Below are 26,270 nucleotides of genomic sequence, written 5' to 3'. Positions count from 1 at the left end.
GAGCTTCTCATAGTCCACCTTTACTGTATGGAAGCAGGGATGAGTGAATATTTGTATCCATATAATGCTACCACTTGCTATTTCAGTAGGTGCCTCCCTGATCCCCCATCCATCCCAGGCAGCCATTTCTCTTGTCAGTGAGTGTAACTGTAAATGTAAGGAGCCTTGGAATGAAAACCATATTCTGCAACGACAAAGAAGTACAAGGCAATATTACTTGGTGTCAGATGTAAAATAGGATTAAACAAAGGCTATAGAGTGAATTCAAAGTTTGTTTTAGTGTTATTGTTTAGGCTTTTTTATTCCATATAAAAAGTAACTGCATAAAAAAACTTAAATGCCACCTGTGAGAGAGGAGTTAAAAAACATTCTTAAAAAATGAAAAGCAGCTTAGTGTTTTCATCACTGGGTCTGAGTCATGGGCATAAATTGTTGGCACCGGCTTTAGTACTTAGATACTGTGCAGCCAATGCCCAGAGGCATCGAAAGGAGGAACTGCTCATGGGAAAACAAGAGAGCTTCTCAACAATTGTTCTGTGGCATTTAAGCTGCCCAGTCTAATTTCCTAGTAAATAACTTTCTTAGGTAGTTTTACCTACCACAAAAGGAGCCAATCTACTTTTCTCATTTCAATGTACCTTTATCCTTTAAAGGACTGCTCTAAACCAGATAAAGGGGCAAATTTACTAAAGCGTGAATCGGCTAACGCTAGCGCAGATTCCCCAGCGTGACATAATTTCATTACTTTGCCGATTTACTAACGGGTGCTGGCGTAAATTCACTAGCGAAGTGGACCTACTCTAGCACTACTTCGCACCCTTACGCCAGGCAAAGTTTCGCTATGGTGAAGGGACGTAACTACGCTAGTTCACTAACTTGCATATTTTACTGAACGTTACCTCTTGCGCCAGACTTTACTTCGCCAGGTCAGACCAGGCGAAGTTCAATAAAATAGATAGGAGTTTGTCCAAAAATAGTTTAAACTTTTTCTAAGTCCCAAAAAACCCTGGTGTCTTTTACTTTTTTTAAGGGTAATAGTATGAAAAATAGCGTAATTTTTTTGGGGGTACCCTCCTTCCCCCCTACATTTCCTAACATATGGCAACTCAACGATGCAGTGGGCACATGTGTAGGGCAATAGAATTACTCTGTATGTGTTTAAGTAATCTTCCTATTTACCTGTAATTACTTTGAACTTTTCGCTGTGTCAGGATATCCTGAAGACTTTGTTGTGATTGTTTTTCGCAGACACCAGAAAGCAGCAAAACAAGATAATTGTCAGAATGACTGTTTCCTTGTATTCTGAAATCCTACCAGTAGAGATCCCTGAGCCTTAAACACTGACAGCATGAACATGTAGCACCAGCCCTTCCTGAGAATTCTACATGGTATGTAACACTCCTTGTTATGCGTAAATGTTAAGTATGTGCTTTCTCACTATAAATGGGTAGCTTGGGAGTTAGAGCTGCACCTCCAGTTGAACAGCCCTTGCATCACAATTTTGTATTTTCACAAGTGCATCCACTTTGGAAAAATTGCTTTCAGCAAATATTCCACAGAACAACTTCGTTAACTCTTTTGATTCAGGAATGTTTTTGTTACCTAATAAAAATGGGAGATCAAAGGGAGGTTAAACTTGCAACTCACCATTTCTTGCTGAATTACAACGCTATCAGCCTCTGGGACATTCATCAGAAGTAAGCTGGATATTTCTATCTTAACTGAGATGTATTTTCTTTAAGTTGCTTTTGAAGTGTCTGTTTATTTTTTGCACTATGTGTATATTAAACCTGGCCCAAAGGAATGCTGAAGAGCTAACTGCAAGCACATTACTTAGGAATGGTGGAGCTGTTTCAAATAAAATGAAGGTACTGTTTCAGGAATCAAACATTCTATTGACTTGTCAGACATCTCTGGAAAGAAATATGCATCTGAACCATTGATGCTGCTGCTGTCCTTCTAGCACATGCAACAAGTACAGGGATGGCACACAGCCCAGCACAAGTTCACAGAGTGCATTTTCATGCATAGAATCCAGGCCTTGTGATATAAATGAGGTAATGTGAGCGATTGTCATGGGCCTATGGGGGATGAGTGGTTAATGGTAGTGGAATTACATTTAGTGGGCTAAAAGTAATGTCACACATAATATATTTTACATTGCGAGAGATCCAACATACAATGGCGTGATCAAATTGTAACACTTCCAGAATGCATATCAATGCTTTAAATTGGACCCGTCACCCAGACAAAAAAAGCTAAATAATAAAAGCCCTTTTCAAATTAAACATGAAATCCAAATTCTTTTTTTTATTAAATTCATTCATAGCTGTTGTAAACCCATTTAAAAATCTCAGCTGTCAATCAAATATTGGCTGCCCCTCCTCTATGATTTGGTTATAGAGGAGGGGCTAGAAATTACTTTAACTTTCCATTCAGCACTTCCTAGATGTCACTGCTCTCCCCACATTCCCCCAGTTCTCTTAACCATTTCATTGTGTAGCCAGGGCATGGGGATGGACATTGGGTGCACAAACAGGATTCTGAGATGATGCAAGGCTTGTCTTAAAGGGATACTGTCATGGGGAAAAAATTTTTTTCAAATTTTTCAAAATGAATCAGTTAATAGTGCTGCTCCAGCAGAATTCTGCAGAATTCTGACTGGGGGCAGCTGGGAAATTTACAAAATGTCTAGCCCCATGTCAGATTTCAAAATTGAATATAAAAAAATCTGTTTGCTCTTTTGAGAAATGGATTTCAGTGCAGAATTCTGCTGGAGTAGCACTATTAACTGATGCGTTTTGTATAAAACATGTTTTCCGATGACATTATCCCTTTAATAACACTGTCCACAAAATGGCGCCGGCCTGCTTGCAGAGTTCCCAGACTGATAGAAACAATATTCAAACAATTTATACAGTGTAATCAAAGTTAATTTTGTTCGACTAACATGATAAAATAGGATTTTGAATAATTTTTTTGGGTGACGGGTCCCCTTTCAAAACTTTTTTTTCAATTCAGTTGTTTTTAGATTGTTCCCCAAAAATAAAGACTATTTTCAATTGCTTTTGATTATTCATTTTTTACTGTTTTTCTAAAATCTATGTTTAAGTAATTCAGGTGCAGACTATAAACTGTTACAATTTTGCAACATTTAATTGATACATTTCTCAGCAGCATTTCTGGAGTATTAGCAACTATTGTATCAATTATAACAGTTGCCTGGGGGATTCTGTTCAACAGGGACAAAGATAAGAAATGTAGCAACTAAATGTATCAATTCAGAACAGTTTACTGGGTCGGCGACCCCCCTCCCATAGCTGCTTCAGAAGGTGAAAAATGACACTTTACACTTCAATATTACAAAAATGGTCACACATAGAAAATAGAAAGTAATTGGAAAAAGTTGTCATTTCTGGTGATCTATCTGAAAACAACTGGTTGTTTGAATGTGAACAACCCCTTTAAATATTGTCATTACTATCTGTTGTCTAAGTAAGTTAAAAAATAATACAGACAGTAAAAAGACATTGTAAACTCAAAGATTGACAGGCGCAGAAACGGAACTAGAGGGGGGCGGGCCCTGGCGCAGGACGCGCAGCCGGGCCCCCGTCCCCCTCCGTACACCTGGAACTGGCCGGGGAACATGTGGCGGGCGGACTGCCGGGGGGCCCTGAGGGGGCGCGGGCCCTGGCCCGCTCACACCCCCTGCTCCCCCGGTAGTTCCGCCCCTGGACAGGCGGATGCAGAGAACTGAGACAATGATGGAAGATCGACTCAGTAATGGCAGTTTCAGAGATGAGCGGTGGTGTCATATAGGTCTGGGTGTAATGAGATTAAGTAGCCAGACCTTGTTGCTCCCACAAGGCCCAAACATCCAAATAGTGAGGTGTTTTGTTTTGGAGAGCTGCTATTATATTATTATTATTAATTATTCCTGTTATTGTTATTGGTATCCATGGGATACCATGGATTGTGGAAATGAATGTCAGCAAACATAGGTATGGATGGAGCACATAACTCGCAGACTCTGCCGCAAATAAATATTTATTGAATCACAACATGTTTCAGATCACAAGGATCCTTGTTCAAGTGTGGAAATGAATGTGCTCATGTGATTCTGTAAATCAACCCATCCCAGCCCAACACACACACACGATTTTAATCATTTGCCCCACAGAATAAACCACCAAACCAGTTAAAGTGCAGTAAGGATACAACAAGGGGCCTTCCACTGAACAGAACTCCTCTTGTGTTCTACTCCCACAGGAGACTAATCATAGCTAACTAATCTCAGTGATTCATGCTGTAATAACTCTCTTAGCAACAATTATCATTTTATTCCATTATAAAGATTAACCCGAGTTAAATTTTTATTGTGTGTTTTTCCTTAGTGTGCCAGCGTGAGAGGGTGGAGCAGAAATAATCCTCGAAGTTCTTCTACTTTTTATCATTCCCAGTGCTTCTGTCATTTGTGCGCAATAAATCTTAGTTACCATCTTTTCCCCACAGCAAGTGGCTGGCTCTTAATTGCAAGCTAATTGGCTGTTAGTGGGGTTAACGTGGCTCTCCATTAACCCACTTTGAGATAAATTACTGATGCATGACTGTTAAGAAGGCTGTGACATTTCCTACCTGAATAAAATGTGACCTGCCATTATTGGCATTAGAAAGATGAGCAAGGCAAATGAGCTGGTATTTTCAGTGACAGCTCTTAGCTCACTTGCAGGAAATGAATTGTTTAATGATGCAGACACAACGCAAGGTTTTTTTTCTTTGTCTTTTGGCTGTTTTTTTTTTATCTATAACACAGCAAATCAAACATTCTCTTTCCAGAAAAGCCTGGCAAGCCAAGAGGATGTCTAAATTGAAATATATGACAGCCAAACAGAATAATTATTAGTATTTACAGTAAGTAAAAATTAGGTTAATTAAAAAATCCCACAGTTAATGCTAGATTATTCTGCTCTCCTAAATATAGCTAGTTTTTACCAACAGACATATAACAAAACTTCAGTACTGTTGTTTAATTTGCTAGTTCATCCTTTATAGCTCTCGAAAACCTTCAGTGATAGATATCAGGTAGGACCTGTGAATAATGCTTTATAATGATAGCTAACAGTTGTAGCAGTCATAGCATAACAGAACTAATGTAGCATTGTATTAAATGTAAGCAAATTAACTGTACCCTACAAACCTTATTTTTTTCCCTTTCTACAGGCAGTAATACAATTGTTGCCATATATACTTTGTAACCATAAACAAATCAGCAGCAAGAATGAACACCCTGCAGGGCTGGATTCATAACGTTTAGTATGTTATAGAATGGCTAATTCGAGGCAACTTTTCAATTGGCCTTCATTTTTTCTTTTTTATAGTTTTTGGATTATCTAAAAAAAAGGTTTGTGAGGCAACAGAGCTATAGTTATTTAGTTATTGCTACTAACTCAACTTTTATTCAGAACCTCTCCTATTCATATTCCAGTCTCTTATTCATAGCAATGCATTAGTGATGTGCTGGCCGGCCAGATACCTGCGGGACCCATAGGTTCGGGCCAACCTTGCTTCCTCATTTGAGAGTCGTGGGCCTGTTCGGGTTTAGCTCATCTGCCTGCTCTCCCCGCCTTACACTACCGCCATCAAACTTCCGGTTTTATAGGCGCACGCCTGTCCATCACTTCCATTTTATGACATCAGGTGGGAGGCAGTAGTCAGGTGCGGGCGGACATGGATCGAGGGTGCGCCGGGTATGGGTCGAGGTTTTTTTAGGGATGCAACGAATCCACTATAATCCTTGGCTAAAGATTTGCCCAAATACCGGACCAAATCCTAATTTGCATATGCAAATTAGGGGTGGGGAGGGGAAAACATTTTTTACTTCCTTGTTTTGTGACAAAAAATCACGTGATTTCCCTCCCCTCCCCTAATTTGCATATGCAAATTAGAATTCGTATTGGTTCGGCCAGACAGAAGGGTTCGGCCGGACAGAAGGATTCGGTCGAATCCGAATCCTGCTGAAAAAAGCCGAATCCTGCCCGAATCCCAAACCGAATCCTGGGTTAGGTGCATCCCTATTTTCTTTCGAACCACACATCACTACAATGCAAGGTTGCTAGGGTAATTTGGGCAACCATATTGCAAACTGGAGATCTGCTGAATAAAAAGCTAATAAACTCAAAACCCCCAAATAAAAATGAAAACTAATTGCAAATTGTCACTCTGCATCATACTAAAAATGTATTTAAAGATGAGCAACCGCCTAATGGAGTGTGTAATAACAAGAGCAGACCCTGGAGTCCAGGGGAAAGAGGGGCTCACCAAAGTAAGTTGTTCTGATAAATTTGCCGTTTCATAAGTGAAAAAACCCAATATATAAAACTTCAATTCAAAAAAATTGGGGTTAGGATTTTTTCATTGTCCTAGAGAAAGTGATCATAACTGTAAGTGGCAGGCAAAATTTTGAAATAGAAGCCCGGGTCTCAACCCCCAATCTCCCTGCTCCACACCCCACCAAACTGTCTCAAATTGGAGTTGCTTCTGGTGGTTACTGGAGCAGCAACTTTCCTTAGAACTTTAAAATTCTGTTATGTCCCATTTTGTCTATTAGATGCCATCCTCAGCACTTTGTTTGCACACTTTCTACTGTGTATAAGAGCTCCCTATGGGACATGTGGGGCCCTTCTGCTATCAGATAACTAGTACTGCCTTCAATTTTAGATTTAGCAAATTGCTGGAGGGCTCCTTCCTTATGTACTTTTGTAATTAGGAGCCTTCCATTCCTCACAGAACAGCTGCCATTATCCATGGATGGAAGCCATGCTAATTCTATGACAGCAGGAGTGCCAACTGCTCACAATAATAAGTGTGCTTTAATGTCATTTACCAATGACACATACTGGGTAGTGGCCCTCCAGCTGTTAAAGAACAAGTAGTGCCTTCAGGCTTAGCTGGAGGTAGTTGTAGAGAGGCAGCTGGAGGGCCAGCTGAATGCAATGAAAGCCTGATACAAATCACTCCTAGCCTAAGGGCAACTATTGGTGGGAAATTGTTTCCTTCCCACCGGAGGGGTGGGCTTAATAAAGCCTACACTCCAGTTGGGGAAAACTAATACTATTTTGTGCAAAAACTGCTGGTAGCAAGTATTATGCTGCCCACAGTAGGAGGGAGCTCCTGGTGCAGGTGGCTGATTTGATACTCAGAAGTTTAAGGAGAGAAAAAACAAAAAAGTGGCAATATAGTTTTTTTTAACAAAATGTATAATTACCACCAAATATACAACAAATATGTGAAAACATGCAGTTTAGAAATCCATGTGAGTATAATGGGCCTGACAGTTTCAATCACGTGTGCAAAAGTGCAAAACATGCAAAAAAGAAAAAAAAATTAGACAAAAATACATTAGTTACAAAAGTGCTTTAGTGGAAATACATTTTCTATACATCAATATACAATATGTACAGCAGCAAAATAACTAATTAGAAAAATATTACATGCTGCTAGAATTCTAATAGAATGAATGGAAATACAAGTACATAAACAAGGGGAAATTCTAAACATCCCAGAAGTTCCAGTGCATCAATAAGTTGAATGAAACTCCATAATGGCAATATGTGTATCCCAGAGATCAGGAAGTAATTCAAATTTCTCGTGCAATATACAGCTAGACAGCTGTACAAAACACAAGAGTTTTTTCTATGGCGGTAAATGACTGGACCTGACCATGGAAAAGTCTATGTTGCACAACAGTGGAAAAGAAGATCTAATAGCCAATAAAGGGGAACCAATAGAACATTACAGTATAGAGACATGTTGCTAACAAACCCCTTGGATTTTGCTCCCAGTGGCCTCATAGCAGGTGCTTATTTTTGAATTCCTGGTTTGGAAGGAAGTTTTGGTTGCATAGAAAACAGGTGTACTGCCAACCATGGCAATCGGTCATTCAGTTGATCAGAGAGGTTAAAAGATTTTCATCAGCTACAAATAATATCTCTGCATGTATTGCCTATCTGTCGGAAGTAACTTTCATACAATTGCTGTCTTTCAATTAATCGCCAGAACATTGTCTCGCTCATAGCTCTGGGCTCAGATTACAGCAGGGAGGTGAGGAGGAAGAAGGGAGGGGGAGAGGAGCACACAGAGCATGCTCAAGCCCGTTCCCTGGAGGTTTAAGATGAAAACAGGAAGTCTGATACAGAAGCCCATGTGTACACAATAGAAGTAAAAAAATGCTGTGTTTCTTTTGACAGAGGACTCAGAGCAGCATTACTTTAAAGGTTTACTGATGTATTTATATAGACCTTTCTGATAATGTTTACTTACATGAATAAACCCAAAAGACTGTTTTTGCTTCCTGTAACGGTTAATTATATCTTAGTTTGGATCAAGTACAAGGTAACTGTTTTATTAATAAAGAGAAAAAGGAAATCATTTTTAAAATTTTGGATAAAATGGAGTCTATGGGAAATGACCTTCCAATAATTCAGAGCTTTCTGGATAATGGGTTTCCAGATACCTGATCCCATTGACCTGAAAGTCATTTGGTATCCAGAAGTCATTGTTTTACTCAGCGGGTACTGTTAACCTATTACCCCTGTTAAGATTCACTTGTATATATGTATTAATATCTAATATATGTAATAATGTTGCCTTTCTGTGGCTTGATATGAGTTAAAATAGGATACTGTTCTGCAGGGGGAAAACAGTTTGACTTAACTTCATTACTTCATTTTTGTTACCTAGAACCTTTTTTTTTAATGAATCATGGCTAAACAGTTTAATTTGACTTTAATCTGAATTGGCAATGTGTGCACAGCTTCATTGTTTAGAAAACTGATGCCATTGTGCAAGGTCACTGTGAGTTCCAGCCTTGTCCTAGTTAAAGTCGTGTTAAACAGTGTCTTTGTAACTAGTTTCCACTGGGGAGCATTTTGCGGTGACATTAATCAGTATTAACTTACTGTGACCTCCTGTACTGCCCAATCCAAAACCTCATGAATTCTTAGAGTGTGATGTTTGTGTCACACAAATTCCTTTGTGACATCTGATTCACCAATGACGTGCAGAACTGGGGTTAGACGAGAGGGGGGAGTCCCTATTTCTAGGTTATTTAAACATCTCTAGATTGACAGAGAAACGGTCCTGTAGGATTTAACATGTATCTCTGTTTCTTTCAGGCCATGGGGACCCTGGGTAAATACTTTGCCTGAGACAAACCCGTCTGTATCAGAATCTGTGTGTATTACATTGTAACCATCTGACACTTTACTAATGTATTAAATAAACTATTCTCTGCCTGTAGAAAAGTTTTCCTCAAACACAGATACAGGAGGTTTGAGGTATAAGAATTGTTTTTATTTTTTTTTTTTGCAGAAATGATGTCCTTTATGCTGCTTGTCTAATCCCCCTCCCTAGGGCATCTTCCTTCTATAAAAGTTGCATTCACTATGTAGCATAACATGGGTAAGCAGAAAGACATTAAGCATAGTATTTGTGAATTAGGATCATCTATTTAAACTGCCCCCCTCTCATACATGTCCAGGCAATAGGCAAGCATGGTGAAAAGAAGCCAAACTGCTGGAATGAATCTCTTCTTGTTTGACAACTTACTGTATATAAACTGGCTGGATTTAGAACTGTTCCGGTATATCCAAGTGCCATAATGGAAGCCATTTGTAATCAGCTTTCATTATATTAGTGCATGCAGATGTCAATTAAACTAAGTTTGCCCAGGAGCAGTGACCAATAGCAATTCTCCATTTGAACACTATCTAGTCAGCACAATGGGTACAGAGAAAGTCTGAACATATGTTCTGGTCAATTGTCATCTTTTTATGATTAGACCCCTCCTGTTTTTATCCCCTTTGTTTTTAAGGGTTCAGATTAGTGATGAGAGAATTTTTTCGACCGTCAAGGATTTGTGGCGAAATTCAGCATTTCGGCATCTGCAATTTTTTTCTTGAAACTGCAGCAAAAATTTGCCGGTGAAAATTTTGCTGCAACAAAAAAGGGGCATTGACAATAATGCATTTGATGGCAAATTCCCTAACCGGTGAAAATTCGCCATTGACGGCTTCGTAGCCATCGCAACAGTTTGGCATGCATAAATTTGATAGGACAACGCTAATTCACTAAAATGCGAAGTCGAACGCTGGCGAATCTTCTTGGTAAAATTTGCAGTACAGGTATAGGATCTATTATACCGAATGTTCTGGACCTATGGTTTTCCCAGACAATTTCTGCAATTTGGATCTCTATACCTTAAGCTTGATAAAAAAATATTTGAACATTAGGGGATTATTTATTAACGCAAGATTGTTTTGTTTTTGTTACGCCAAAAACCTTGAAAAAGTTACTTTAAAAAAGACACTTTTTCATGCTCTATTATGCCCCAAAGCTGTTCTAAGTCCGAATCCGAAAATACGCCATATAAAACCTGCCAAATTGGCTGATGTCCCCTTAAGTATTTGAAGATGTTCTGATTTTTTGGGATTTGACGCTGGTTTTCCATGAAAACTCACATTTTTCATGGTTTTCAGATGTCAAACACGAACAATTCTGTTTTTTCATGCAATAATCCAAAAGTCTCGGTTTTTCCCCAATCTGTTTTTTTCTTGTTTTTTTAAGTGGTGAATGAGGGCAAATCGTGGTCTGACTTTTTTTTATTTAGTTAAGGGGGTATTAACTAAAACTTGAATTTATCTCATTTTTGTAAATTAAAACAAAGTTGACTTAACTCCCATCCACGAATTTAACTTATTTATCAAATAATTGGCTTGAAAAGTCGGTATGGAACTTTTCGACTCTTTTAATTGTTGCCCAAATTCCCCAACTTTTTTCGATTATCCAGCGCAGATCAAGATGTCAAGAAACATCTTCAAATTGTAAAGAGACCTCTCCCATTAACTTCTACATGACCACGACAGGTTTTAGATGGTGTATTTTTGGATTCTGATTTTAAGCAGCTTTGGTGTATAATACATCTTCAGGTTTTTTTCCTCTAAAAATTTGTTTTCCCCTTTAAAAACCCGACAAGAAAAAAAATCGAGGTTTAATAAATAGGACTCTAGATAGACCCAATAAGCTTGTTTTTTCTCCAATAAGGATTAATCATATCTTAATGTAGATAAAGTACAAGTTACTGTTTATTGCAGATAAAAAAATGTAATTAATTGATTAACATGGAGTCTGTAGGAGAAGGCTTCCTGAATAATGGGTTTCCAGATAATGGATCTCATACCAGTATCAGAGGAATAGTTCCTTTCTAGCCCCTGGGGACCCTGTTCCTTAAGGTGGCCATACACGGGCAGATAAAGCTGCCGATATCGGTCGTTTGGACCGATTTGACAGCTTATCTGCCCGTGTATGGGGGCTTCCGACGGGTCATCCCGATCGATATCTGGCAACGATATCGATCGGGAAGGTTGGATTTATACCCGACCGACCCGTCGGAGCTGCTTGGCGCATTGTAATTCGATCGTTCGGCCATATGGCCGAACGCTCGAATTACCCCCGATATAGCCACGCAGTTTAGTGGCATATCGGGGAAAGATCCGCTTGTTTGGCGATGTCGCCAAACGAGCGGATCTTTAAGTCTATGGCCACTTGATTGAAGGAAATTTTGCTAAATCAGTGTGTATATTAGTGCAACCACCTTGGTGCATTTTCAAAAATCCAATAAGTTACAAAGTTGAAGAATGTAAAGCTAGATGGTACATTCAGGCATATATGACTGATTGTGAAAAATCCTCATAGAATACAGAATTACCCATCTGCCCAGTCAAAAATATCACAATAGCACACTTTATTCCAATGTTTTTTAATGGGAGTTCTCAGTCAACGTTTACTTTAAAGAGGTTTATACAGAGTTGGTAGGCAGGTGTCTGAAGAAAGCAATGGCCTGTTCTAATACCCTCTTGTACTGTAGCCTCTGGGAATGAAATGGCTGTTAAATGATTTTCCAGGCATATTTTGTTATCTGGCTTGAAATTCAGTTTGATGCATTTGGTTTATAACTCTCTATGTGCATTGTTACACAAGGACATTGTAAGAGATGAGCTTTTCACAGCTTCAGAGTTGCTAGGTAACAAGACAAAAATAGTTTTAATAACTCTGCATCTGCATCATAACAACCCCCGTCAGTACTATGGCGTCATAAGGCATTACTGTCAACTAGATACCATTTGCCATTTATTCCACCCTTTGTGCAGGCTTAGGTTCCTGTAAATTGCTGAAATAATCTGCCTAGCCCATGTTACTAGTCTTTGCCTGTAAGTCCAGCTTTGAAACCTGTTCTGCTTGTAGGAATCCCAACCCAGTTATTCATTTAGAGAACCTGCTGCCTGGCCAAAACCTTCTAGTAGACAGTTGGCTCAGTTATTTTTGTTCTGACTCTGATGTTTGCTCTCCACCTTCCCATGCCTCCTTGACTCTGGCTTGCCTACTCCTTTATATGACCTTTCTTCTGTAAAAGCTGCATTCAATATGTAGCATAAACTGCCGATATGGAAAGGCCTTAAGCAAGGTATTAGTGAATTGTGATGTAGAAAAACTGCCCCCTTCTCTCTTGAGGTTCCATACACATCCAGACAGTTGGCCAGCATGGTGACAATCAGCCAGACTACTGGAACACATCTCAAACCTGTCCCCTTTAAAGGAGAACTAAAGCTTAACTAAAGAAGCAGCTAGAAATGTTATACATTATGTTTTGGGCTTCTGTACCAGCCCAAAGCAACCACATCCCTTCAGCAGTAAAGACACAATATAAGGCTGATTAGTCATTAATACAGATAATTACTACATGGCAGCACAGAAACCAGTGCAACTAGCATCAAAATTTAATAATCAGCCATGTAGCATCAGCTTATATTACAGGGCAACCTAATTTAGTTTAGTTCTCCTTTAAAAGAAGCAACTTTTTCATATACTGTTCATGTATTATATTTTGTACTATTCATACTGCTGAACAAACATAATATTCAAGGAAATTGTTATACTAACATCCAAAATTAGCATAGATATTGATATATACATGTAAACTTTGGATTGGGTCCCACAGAGAGTAGGCAATGTGGGCATCAACCACTGGATTTCAAGAGGATCACAGATGGGACAGGCATATTCAACTGTGAGTTCTGAAAGTTCTTCTAAATGATGTAAAAACAAAATATATATATTGAAAACGTAATTATTTTAGTCAATTCCAACCCCTCAAATATCTGGGAAGATATGCTGGAACCTTGTATGTTTTAATTTTGACCCAAATGTCTTCTACATATGTTAACTAATGAGTGTTGTTTCCTTATGTTCAAGGCTCTCTTTCCCCATCCTTCATGTAAAGGTTGCCCCACTAGGAGACACTGGTAAAACCAAGGCACAGCCATGTTTTTTCCTATAAAATTTTCCTTATCATACACTAGGTCTAGGCTGAGCTCTGTTCTGCTGCCAAGGGGTTTCACTAATTTCAGCTGCTTTTGGTTCTCTTTTGTGTGTTTATGTAAATAGTAAAATCATAGGACATTATAATGTCATCAGTCTATAGTTTTACTTCACAAACTTTGTTGACGAAGTCCATGGAGTTCTGAATATGGTGCACAGTGTTACCAACTAAGAGACTAAGATGATAGTTGAGAATTTAGCAATTTTATACATCACCAAGTTGATTCCAATGACTATTGAATTATTGTAACAAGGTATAGCGAGGACTTTGTATATTCTCATCAACGAGACAACCAAAAATGATTGATTTATGGTCAAAAGAACATAGCCTGATGCATTTCATTCTCCCATTGGGCATAAGTCATACACTTATAGCGTTTTTTAAGATTATTTATCAAAATCCCATAGAAATGAATTGAGAGTGGCGGAATTTCACTCTAGAGGACTGTGGTGATCTCTAGCTTCAGTCTTTGATAAATATACCCCTTTGTTGCAGAAAAACCCGTATGCAGTTAAGGCAGTAATGGCATTGTGCTGAACCTTTGCTCTGCTTTTCAACCGAAGATGAATAATACTTTTTTAATGATATTTGGAAACATCATAATAAAGCATGGCATGTCTAATATGACGCATTTCATGAATAGTATTACATATGAATATATATTTATATCTTGTGAAATCACATAAGAACAGCATGTCCAACCATCTCCCAATTTATTCTTAACAACACATATTAGCATACAGCACTGTAATTATGAAACATTATGAAACATTTTATGAGAGTTTATTCAACTGAATGTTTTCTTTAAATAATTAGTAAACAAAAATAACTTATAAGCAAAAACATATATTAAATCTATATTTAATCTTTCAGTCATTTGATTTTATGTGGGAAGTTCTCTTTAAAAGTGGCTTTTCATCTGACCAGTCTGAGGGCTGAAAACAGAGACAATTTTTGTCCAAGATGGGGTGACCATGTCAGTTTATTGTGAAAAAGGGGTTTGAGCATTTGTTGACAATGTATGATATTACCTTTGTACTATGGTTGCCATGTTCCTTGGATTGGCAGATGCTGATGTTGTTTTACTACAGTGGCTGGGTAACACATCTATCTAAAATTCAACAATTCCATACATAGATAATTGGAATAACAGCAGCAATAAGAGTGTGTTGGTACAGTATTTAAGAGTGTTTTAAACTTATATATTTACAAAAACTCCATTCAATGCAAAAGCAAAACACCCAGGGGTGATTAGGCAAATCCTACATTTTCAGACTGTAGCTGAGAAGAAAAAATTATATTTTCGGCATGGTCTGTTGGGTGTCATTCCTTTCAAGCTTCACCTATATTATGTGCTTACCTCTTTCTAAAGTAAATTGGCCTTCCTGGACCAGAACCCCACTAAGCAGGAAGGGATGAAGCTTCAGATGCAGCTAAGGGAGCTTCTCATTAAGGAGCCCACTTTATTTTTCCAATCATTATTAGTTCTTTTATTTTTAGTGGGTTGGAGCTATGCTTTGCAAACAAAGCAATTTAGATTCACTGAGGAATTATAGCGTGACATAGATACCATTTGGAATTTCTTTAAAGCTGGCCATAGACACAACGATCCGATCGTACGAATCATGGATCATACGAATCGTGGATTCGTACGATTTTCGGACCGTGTGTGGAGAGTCCGGCGGAGATCAGTCATTTGGTCAATCGGACAGGTTAGATCATTTCTGTCGCCTGCCGATAATATCTCTGCGTGTATTGCCGATCTACGATTTTCAGTGGGAGACTGTCACTAGCTTTGTCAGACATAACTATCGTACGATTGCTGTCAGAGGTACTGGCTTATCTGTTCTTTTACTACTTTATTTGATCGGAATGGTAAAGACTTTGATCTGAATGGTTAGTGGCAGGTCGGGAGATGGGAAAGTCCGATCGTACGTTGATTCGTACGATCGGATCTTTGCGTCTATGGCCAGCTTTAGACTCAGTAATGCTAGCCAAATACATATTCATTCCCATTTTGGATAGGTTAACAGAACCGCAGGTCATTATCTAAGTTGGCTAGCCAATTAGATGCCTACTGGGAAGGTTGCACTAGCACTATTTTAAAAAAGATTCAAGTGTGCAAATGAGGCACACTACTATGTATATGCAGCCAACATGTATGTGTCCATCATTATGCATCCAAGAGGTAATTGAAATGGGTTCCTTACATTAGATATGGCACTGTGATTTTTCAGCACCTATGTATTTTTGGTCCTGCAATCTTAATAAAGAAATGTAATGGTTCCTATTCAGGCTTCTGGCTAACAGGGAAAAGGGTGGAGTGGTAGCGTTGATAGTAGAAATAAAAAAAAAAAAAGATAACATTCTTTACATTTTTTATTGATGACAGTAAAAACTCAATTGCAACTGGTCTTTTGTTTTTTTTTAAAGTTTTGTCTTTCTCTAATCTACACACCTGTTATTTAAAGTTATGCCTGGTTCTAGGGTGACAGTGAAAGACTAAAAAAGAGAGGGCCAGAACAGAACGAAGAGACGTCTGGTTAAAGAATATGGGAGAAATGTATGGTATGCAGGTGACAGGAGGTTACAGGAGTACAGATATAAATGGAAATATGCAGAGGAGGAATGTTCTCTGCAAACAATAAGTTGCAGTCTGGCTATAACACGGCCTATAAACAGAGACTATTTCCCATCAATTTCCTGTTCTTTTAATGCAACATGTGTTTTTAGGAACGCGAAGGAGAACCTACACTTTTGGCATACTGCTTTATTTGTAAAGAGATTGTATTTTCTTATAAAATATTTACATCCCTTTTACTCACATTGGCAAGGTTGTCAGTAATACTGAAGAGGGTTAATAATTCTCTGATTCAGTAAAGCAGAATGATCAGCAAGCGAGCAGTTTCTGTATGGATACGGTGCCAACATATTCAGCTGGGGAAAATAAACGCAATGATTGTGATATATAAACAGAAAGCAAAACAAATGGGGATAAGAAATCTGCTACTGGAAACTTGTACTCTACAGGTGGCTTAAATATGAATAGAAGCTTCATTGTGGAAGTTCTGTTTATAGCTGCAGGCATATCATGTCTGACATCCTTGGCTGAATCCTGCAGTATTAGGATTTCCCTATGAAATACCTCAGTGGCAAAGACCATCAAGTATTATGACTGGAATTTCTTTTCAACACCAGCTTCAGAAAGAGAGTTTTGTTTCTCAGTTAGGTGAGACACATTCTGAATAAAGGGCTCAGCTCATAGTAAATGACTATGCACCTCTACCTTCTTCTTAAAATACTCCAGAAACAGATTGCAAGCTTTTTGGCTTGTGTGCAATCAAAAATATCTTAATGTGCTTTATTTGTAGGATTATAGTTTTGGCTACAACATGTACAGTATAAACAGTGTCTTCAGTGTGATTAAAAGTTCAGATACTTAATAAAATCATACATTTTGAGGTCTATTTTCAGAATAGTTTGGTGCTATATAATAACACAATATAATAATGAATCTGAGGAAATCTACTTTAGTCCTTGGAAACAGCGGCTTAGGAAGGGACACTGGGTAAATGTATATACAATGCATAGTGATAGACATTCAATCCTTTTTTCTAATGATTGTAACAAACCATGTTTGGTTATAATAATTGCAGAATGATCATCTGCAGTATAGGAATAATACCTTTCAGTCTTGTTCCCAAATTATGTTGCATATATTATATAGTACAGGTATAGGGTGAACTTTCTGGAATTTCGGGTTTTCAGATATAAGGTGTCTGTTATTTGAACCTCTGTAACAAGGTAAATGGCCATCCAAATAAGCACCAATACATTTATTTCCCTTCAACCTGAATTCATAATGGTTTTGATAGGGTGAATTACTCAGCTTTGTTTTATCATTACATGACCAAAAATTTTTATATGCGCGACTATTTTGTCCAATTGCAATTAAGTCAATGGCCATCCAAATAATTTTGAAGTGCAACAATTTTGATTTTGTCACTGCAGATTTTTTGCTGCCGAATTTTCTACACAGTTTCACGAAAACATTCACGGGTGCGAAACACAGAAATTCTCCATGAATCCATGCCTGGCTGATTTATTCACTCATCACTATTTATAGTTTTTGCATTGTGTGTCTTCCTCTTCTTCTTCTTTCCAGCTGTCAAATGGGGGTGACAGCCAAAAACTATTGCTCTGTGAGCCTGCAGTTTTATTGTTATTGTTACTTTTTATTATTAGGCTGTCTATTTAGGCCCTTTCATATTCCTTTCTCTTGTTAAAACCGCTGCCTGGTTGCTAGGGTTAATAAGACCTTAGCAACCAGATAGCTGCTGAAATACCAAACTGGAGATTTGCTGAACAAAAAGCTAAATAACTGCAAAAAAGAATAAAAAATGAATACCAATTGCATATTGTTATTGCTATAAACTTGCACTGCACAAGATATTTAATAATTATTTTTGACAAACAGGTTTTCTATGACTGTAAAGATATAATATGTACAGTAAGGGACCTGTTATCCAGAATGCGTGGAACTGGTGTTTTCTGGATAATGGATCTTTCCACAATTTGGATCTTCATACATTAAATCTACTAGAAAATCATGTAAACATTAAATAAACCCAATAGGCTGGTTTTGCTTCCAATAAGGATTCATTTGATCTAAAACTTTTTGCAGTTAATCTGTGAGTGCTGGCTTTATTTTTGCTTATACTCATTTGATCTTAGTTTGGATCATGTACAAGGTACTGTTTTATTATTACAGAGAAAACTGAAATCATTTTAAAAAATTTGGATTATTTGGATAAAATAGAGTCTATGGGAGACGGCCTTTCTGTCAGTGCTTTATGGATAATGGATTTCCGGATATCAGATCCCATACCTGTACTTATATTGTGCTTACTCAACCTACCATTTCTGCTAAAAAGAATTAACATTACAAATGACTAAATCATTCTGAAAGTAGCCAGTTAGCAATTGAAATCTTGAAGTGGCTCACTGCAGGTGCGTGTTGATTTTAATGTTAGCTTGAGGAATTCTGCAAAAAAATATAATAAAGACTATTTGTAAAACTAATTTGCAAAACGCTTAATACAGTTTAGAGGATTTGTATTATTAAGACAGTTAAACATTTTTCAATTTTTATACACACAAATATTTATTTATTTGCAACCAGGCCAGGGTACAGCATTTTATTCTTGCCCTCGCAAATTTCCCACAAGGTCATGGTAGACTTTGTTGCGAATGGATTTTACAGGTAGGTGAATTCTGGGAATGATTTTTCAATCTATTTGTAGTGTCTGAGTCATCGGCAAAAATGTTCAAGTGGATCTTTGCAGGATAGGAAACCATCTAGAAAGTTTTGGAGTGGATTCAGCACATTCACAGGAACTTGTATACAACGAGGCCCAGACAGAACTCTGAGAACTCCCTTTTCCAATGACCATAACCAAGACAAAAATCAATGGTACTAAACAGCAAAATGCATTTGGCCAACAAAGAAAAAAAAAATCACAATGATAAAACCAAAACAAGAAAATGTTCATTCTGTCATCAAAGCAATTCGCTCTTTAGTTAAGAGATAAAAGCATAACATTCTGTTCCTCTCTGCAAATGAAACCTTCAGAAAGATGAAACTACAGTGCAATCATAATTACCGGCCTGGTGCTCATTCTCCGGCTACTCTCCAAATCTTCAAAAAGATGCTTCATTTAGGTTTTTTTTCTTCTGTCTTTTAAAGTTGTATAGATTTGTTTTCTGCATATTATTTCTTCATTCTTCATACAAACCGAGAGCTTTTAAGACACAGTCATGTTCTCTTTTTTCCCTCTGTCTAAAGATTTTTTGTTATGCGGTAAAGTGGTTTATAGATTATTCATTCAGATCTCCCCTTTCACAGCACATCTTTGAATACACTTGTTTTTTTGTAAATTAGAAGCTTTTGCTCGGTTTCAGAACCCACTGCAACCCTCAGATTAAGGAGACAAACATGTTACTAGTGCCGTGTTCTTTATTAGTAAATAAAAGCCAAACCAATGTTTTTTGTCTATATTTACAACCTTTGCTGATGTGGGACATACAGTAAAAATCCCAAGGAAAACTAGCTTTATGCAAAACCTATAAGAAGATCGTCCTATACAAAGATTTTTTTTAAATTTCACAAGGACATGTAAAAAATTGGCTAACCTTAAGAAACTGAGTGGCAGTATTTTAGCAATACACTGCTTTCTCTTATGAGGAAAACATGTCTTAGCACCTTGACTGCTTTTACATGCTGAACATTTGTATTTGAGTTTGTATTGTTGTTGTATTGTATATTTCATACATCTCAATTTTTTTGAGTTTCATAGAAATAAAAAAACTGAATTTCTAGAATTTTACATTTATGGTAGATAGGCTGCTTAGTTTTGAAATAGAAATTAATTTGTACAGGAACTTGTCTCTCTTCGTTAAATGATTCTGGATTCTCTTTCTACACTGGCCAAAGTCATTGCTACTTATATACAGTAGTGTCCAGTAGCAACAAAAAAACATTTTTGCTTCTGGAAGGACAGTTGGTAAGAATTATGGGATGATTGAAAATTTAAAATAAGGATGACTTGCATACATTCTATAAGAGAACTCTTTGCCCTGTGTGTAACAACTGAAAAGCTATTGGGTTATCCAGAAATACATAAAAAGATAGTGATCTCAAACACTGAAGTCTTCAAGAGAATGGGTTATAATGTCTAAGTCCCTTAGGCTAGGCTCTTTTCTGCTCAAAATACAAAATTTTGTGGATCGGCATCAAAATCGTGCACCTGAGTGTAGTTAATGATTCTGGGTCTGGGTCCAGGAAGAGGGGCAGTGTATACTCGGCCTGTGTTTCTCTTAGGGTTGCCACCTGGCCGGTATTTTACGGGCCTGGGCTGTAAAAATAATGGTTAATCCCAATGTTAGGCCGTGGCCCTGGCCTTAGCCATATGGCAGCATGTTTTTTATTGCAAAAAAAACTAAAACTGGAGCAAATTTTAACTTTGTCACTATTGTTCAAAAGAGTTTGGCATGTGATAAACAATGAGATCATTTTTTTCTCGCTGAATTGTATTTGGCTTTATAGGAAAATCTTGAATTGATAAAAGAGATAAGCTTTTCTCCAAAAATTAAACGTGGCCCAAAGGGTCATATTCAAATCAATAAATATTGGCCCATATTCAAATCAGAGAGAAAAGGGGTTATCACGTGAAAACTCATGGGCGAGATTCAATTTGAGATGTAATTAAATTCAGAGAAACTTATCTCAGTGTTAATTTTATGAAAGCTCTAGTGAGGTCTATGGGAAAAAACGAACTGAATTTGGAGAAAAGTTTTTTCTACATGAAATGAGTCTTGACTATGAGTTTTTACACAATAAAATCTCACTGAATTGAATCTGGCCCATTGTGTGTCACAATAAACCTTATTGTTCTCCTAATTCAGTTCCAGTTTTTCCCCATAGATTTCTATAAAGTTTTCATGTGATAAACAGTGAAATGAGATAATTCCTTCTCATCTAATTGAATCTGGCCCAAAAACTTGATGTCTGAGAAAAACTGGAACTGAATTAGGAGAAAAGTGTATTGCCTACGTTTACAAATGGCCCATTACATGACCAGTAATTAGTTTAGAATGCTAGGCTCTCCAATTTCAGCCTTCAGCTCTTGAACTGTAATTTCCATGCCAATTAGCCACTTTTATAGTGGGCAAAGCACTGTGTGCCCTCTTTTGTACAATTCTTAAATTAAGTAAATACCTGGGAGCAAAGTGGTCCTGAAAATTATTTTTCAAATGCCAGCAGCTATGGACGTGCCTGGTATATATATATATATATATATATATATATATATATATATATATATATATATATATATATATATATATATATATATATATATATATATATATATATATATATATACTTAAAATCATATCACATCTTTTGAATAATGCCTCTTTCTTTTAAACAAAATATAATCAATGTAATGGGTACTCACCAAGGGGGTCGGCGGGGATGCCTACCGCCCCTCCAGCAGGGACACCTGCCTCGTGGTCCTGCTGCTCTGCCGGCTGCCTGATACTAGGGCGCGCACATCACGCACTTCCTGTTTTTATAGGCTTTGGCGTTGCCTGATGACGTCAATTCGGCACGGAGTTCAAGTATTTAACTTTATCTGACCTAAACCCATTGCCCGTTTAGGATCATTTCTCGTGAGTTCCTGGTGCTCTGTACTTGTATTCCTGCTTGTTATCTGATATTGATTCCTGGTTTTGATACCTGCCTGACTAATCTGACTTCTGGTATCCTGATCCCTGCCTGATAATTTGACTATTCTACTCTCTGTAATCTGACCTGTGCCTGTCTTGACTCCTCTCGATTAATTTCCCGCCTTTGACCCTTGCCTGTCTTATACTGTGACCTTTTGCCCAAAAGACTTTGCTTTACTGTTGTGCCCCTTTGCTCGTCCAGAATCTCTTGCTTGGCACCTCTCTTAATAAGACCTGGCGGCATCCAATTAGCCGAGGGCTCCTCCCGAGCTGAAAAGCGGCTGTTAAAGGCAGAAGCAAGAGCCGAGAACAGGGTGCTTAGCATTGGTTCTGGATTTAGGGTGCCGACTGTGACAATCATCAAGAAATAGCACTGCTCCTTTACAGATAATTTACAAGTTAATCACTTTGTGATACTCACATTGACAGTATATTTTTAAAACTCGGAACTTTGCTTTCTTTGCTTATCCCTTGAGTAGAGCAAGCTTTGGGCCAGATTCAATTCACTGAGAAAAAGTTCTCATGTTTTTCAAGATTCAATTGGAGGAAGAAAAACTTTTCTCCAAATTCAGTTCCAGATTTTTTTCCATAGACTTCAATAGACTTTTCACATGATTAACAGCGAGCTAAGTTTTTTTCTGAATTGAATTGCATCTCAAATTGAATCTCGTCCATTGCTTTTTAGGTGATAAACTTTTTTCTTACTGAATTGAATCTGGACCTTTGTGTGATATAGGTCAACGTCAGTACTGCATCTTTGTCTCAAAATATCCAATAATGATGTAATATGTTTTCATGCCACACAGATATGCAGTTTTACAAGTAATACTGTTGTATTCAGTCACAGAAGATACAGTTTGATTGCAGTAAATCAAATTAAATCTAACCTTTTTTCACATAGTTCACAGTTTCGCACAGTTCTTTTCCACCTTCGATGAGATCCATAGACGGTCACCAAGTTCTGGCAGGGATGGTGTAATGATCACCCTCATGCCGTGGATTAAAAAAGTTGGCACTTACACAAGATTAACAGGCAAGGCAACAAAAAAAGGTGAAGTATGACAGTTCACTGAGGGAAAACATCACACAAAGGCTTCTTGTGAAAGGTTGGCAGCTTTGACGTAATGCTAATTTGGCTTTATTGAATGGAAACAGATATGTTTTCATCACTAAGAAACACCTTGGCCTCATCAGCCTTATTAATAACATTCACTGGGTAAGTGCCCAATAAAGTACGGGAAGAAACTCTTTAACTTAGGTGTCAAGAATTCTTACACATTTGCATAAGAGGTGATGAAATGAACATAGCAAATAATAAATCTCAGCACCGCTGACCACTGCACATAAGATATAGTCACAGGAAAGGCAGTTTTTATCTGTGGGGTACAGGTGGGTAATAGGAAAGGGAGCTTACCCTCCTGGCTTATGAAGGTGTTATCTACTCGCACTTTTAGGTTACTGACACACGTGGCTATTTCTCTGCCTGTGTATAAACAAAGAGAATGTATTTTCACACCAAGATCCACAAGGTCTGTTTGTACGCAACACCATGGGGCAGATTTACTAAAAGGAGAAGTGGCCGTCACTAGCGTGAAGTTAGTGTTAGTGAAGTTACATAATGGAACTCATTGGCTGTTTCTTTGCCTACTTTTTTAATCATGGAAGAATCAAGGTGGCAGAAAACCAGAAATACGATGGCTGATTTCTGCCCTACTGCTGCAGTAGCCTCCTCTTCCTCATTGAATCAATTCGGTACAAACAAATTTTGGTGGATTTCGCCGCAAAATGCAGAGCCTCGTGGTTCTTCTTCAAAACCCGCCGAGTCGATTCAATGAAGAAGAGAGGAGGCCACTGACGGCACTAGGACAGAAATCAGTCAATGGATTTCTACTAGCGAATTTCTGCTATGGCCCTAGCCTTATGTCATTGTGGTTGCCTGCTAAGTATCACCTGCCTTAACTGTGCATTTTGTTTTGGTAAAATCGCTCTTTTTTTGTATTGTTGATAGTTTAACTTCTGGACATCGACAGTTGTCAATGCCCAATTCATTTAACACAAATCAGTTACATCCATGGACACAAGATGTGAAGGAAACTCACTACTTACCAGTAGGTCAAGGCTGTAGGTAATTCCAATTTTTACATAACAGGTGCAAGGTGTATAATATAGGATAGCCTCTTCCATAATCATCGCCTGTGGTTGCAGGTTCTGGAGTGCAAAGACCTCTGTTCCCACCATGAATACAGCTATGCCTGTGTTATACAGAGCTATATTCAAGAGGGGCTGGTGGGCAGGGGGAAACACATAGGTATCGACCCTCTTGTCCTCTACGTGTCCCCTAGGGGGCCCATAGTTCAAAAGAGCCCAGTACTTAGTATCATAGGACAGGCGGTAAGGACAGGGCATGTGCCCATTGCTGCTGCACTTAACACCTTGGGGGTTATTAACTAAACCTCAGTTTTTTTCCTGGTTGAGGTTTTTGGGTACAAAATTTGAATTATTTGTTGGAAACAAAACTCACATTTTTTCAGATTTATTATACCCTGAAGTTGCTAATTGTCTGAATCTGAAAAACCGACATCTTTTGAAGCAATTTTGAATTCAATGGCAGATGTCCCTTTTTAAAATATGACAATATCGTAATCTGCTCTGGGTTTCATCCAATAATTCTAAAAATTCAAGGTTTTTGGGTGATAAAAATCAGGCGTCAGGATTCAGGCGTCTAATCCGAAAAATTCATACGGTTTGAATTTACATTCCGTTTTATCGAATCTTTTCTCAACCCGACTTTTTCGAGTTATTTTATTGATAAGATAAAATTGTGGATAGGAGTTTGGCCGAGCTTAGTTTAATAAAAAGTGAGATACATTCGAGCTTTAGTAAATAACCCCCCCTTCCCTGTGTCAGATTTTTAATCCGATGCAAGATGCAGAGCACAGAATGAGCTTGCACAAAAGCGTCTTTTGAAAGCTCACAAAGGGGTGCAATTTAGTTCCAGTGTTTTAGCACTTGCATCAAGTGTCTGTTTAAATGACCATTATTGGGGGCACTTCATTAGAGCAGGGTAGGCGCTTGCTGTGAGTAGCGTCAGTGTTTGCCCAATTTCAAATCCATTTGAGCAGTTTGCAGTTAGTGCTTTGTAAATGAGCCCTTTGCCATTTAGGATATTGCAAATTTTCTTTCAATTAAAGATAAACCTATGCTTACATGATTAGAAGCCTTCATCAAAAAATGCCCCACCTTTGAAGTTGTAGTTCACAGTTCTCAGCAACCCTCTCAGTGTTCTCCGGGCTAACAGAATATAAATAAATTATTATAATAACAATAATCGTTAGGGCTTTGGCTTTTTCTTGTGACAAACAGAGCAGGTTAATTATTCTTTGTCTAAACACAAAAGGAAATAAAGAGATTCTGGACTGACTCCAAACTCATTTTGCTTATGAGTACTCTATTAACAATAGCAGGTCAATTCTATAACTACAGATATTGTTGCACAATGTTCTTGTTCAAGCATTTATTATGCCTGAAAATTTCCTGCAGCTTTAACCATTTCCCAGTCTCAAGAGAAAGGGACAAATCTAGTCCAGGGTTTTAATGAAAAACTGTAATTGAGAATTAGTCTTCTCATTAACTGTTACTGCTTGTAAACAGTGTCCAGAAACTCTCATGCTACAGTGACAGGTTGGTTAGTGTAATCCATAGCAACCAATCAGATGTTTTCTTGTATCAACTTTATCAGTGACCACAACTTTCTGCAATATGGCTTAGTTGAATTGGTTTCCCATTCAGGGTGTGAATATTCTAACTAGAACAAAGTGTCAGCATATTGTGTCAGGCACCTGGGAGGTTGTGGCATTTCTGTGTGCTTTGGCACATTTTCATTGGCTCACATGTTTATACCTGCTCACTTTTATCAATGCTTGAGCAATGTGTATGGCATAAGATTGACGCTCTGCACACGCCTCTACCATTTTTTAGAATTCCATCACATACCATGGTTGCAAAGTTGTCATTTGCCCCTGATAGAAATACTTGAGCATTTTCAGTCAGCTGCAGGAAGCATAATGAAAGCAACAATGTTATACTGAGATACTCATTGCAAACTGGCAATGTTTTAAACATGTCCTTGGCATGCTCATCAGTGCTGCTGCTTTCGCCTATACTAGACCTTGGTCTGCTCCTGCTTAATAACCTGCTGCCTGCTCTACAAACTTGGCTTCTTTCTAGACTAAATCTTCAGCACTTCAGATACTTCGGGGCAGAAGTGAATATTCGAAAGAAACATTTTTTAAAGAATTTTTGTGTACTTTGACTAGGGAATAGTCCAAATTCGATTTGAATTTGAAAAATCTCTTTAAAAATTCACTATTCACCATATAAAACCTGCCAAATTGCTGTTTTAGCCTATGGGGGACCTCCTAGAGTCAATTGCTGGACTTTGCAAAATTTAAGATTTTTTGGGGGAAAAACTTTGAATTGTACAATTCGAATGCCCTATTACTTTGATTCATACGATTCAAATTCGATCGAAAAACAGACCTATTGA

This window comes from Xenopus laevis, chromosome 5L (assembly GCF_017654675.1).
Source record: "Xenopus laevis strain J_2021 chromosome 5L, Xenopus_laevis_v10.1, whole genome shotgun sequence".
In the NCBI taxonomy this organism is placed as follows: Eukaryota; Metazoa; Chordata; class Amphibia; order Anura; family Pipidae; genus Xenopus; species Xenopus laevis.
Note: the sequence above shows the minus strand (reverse complement) of the source record.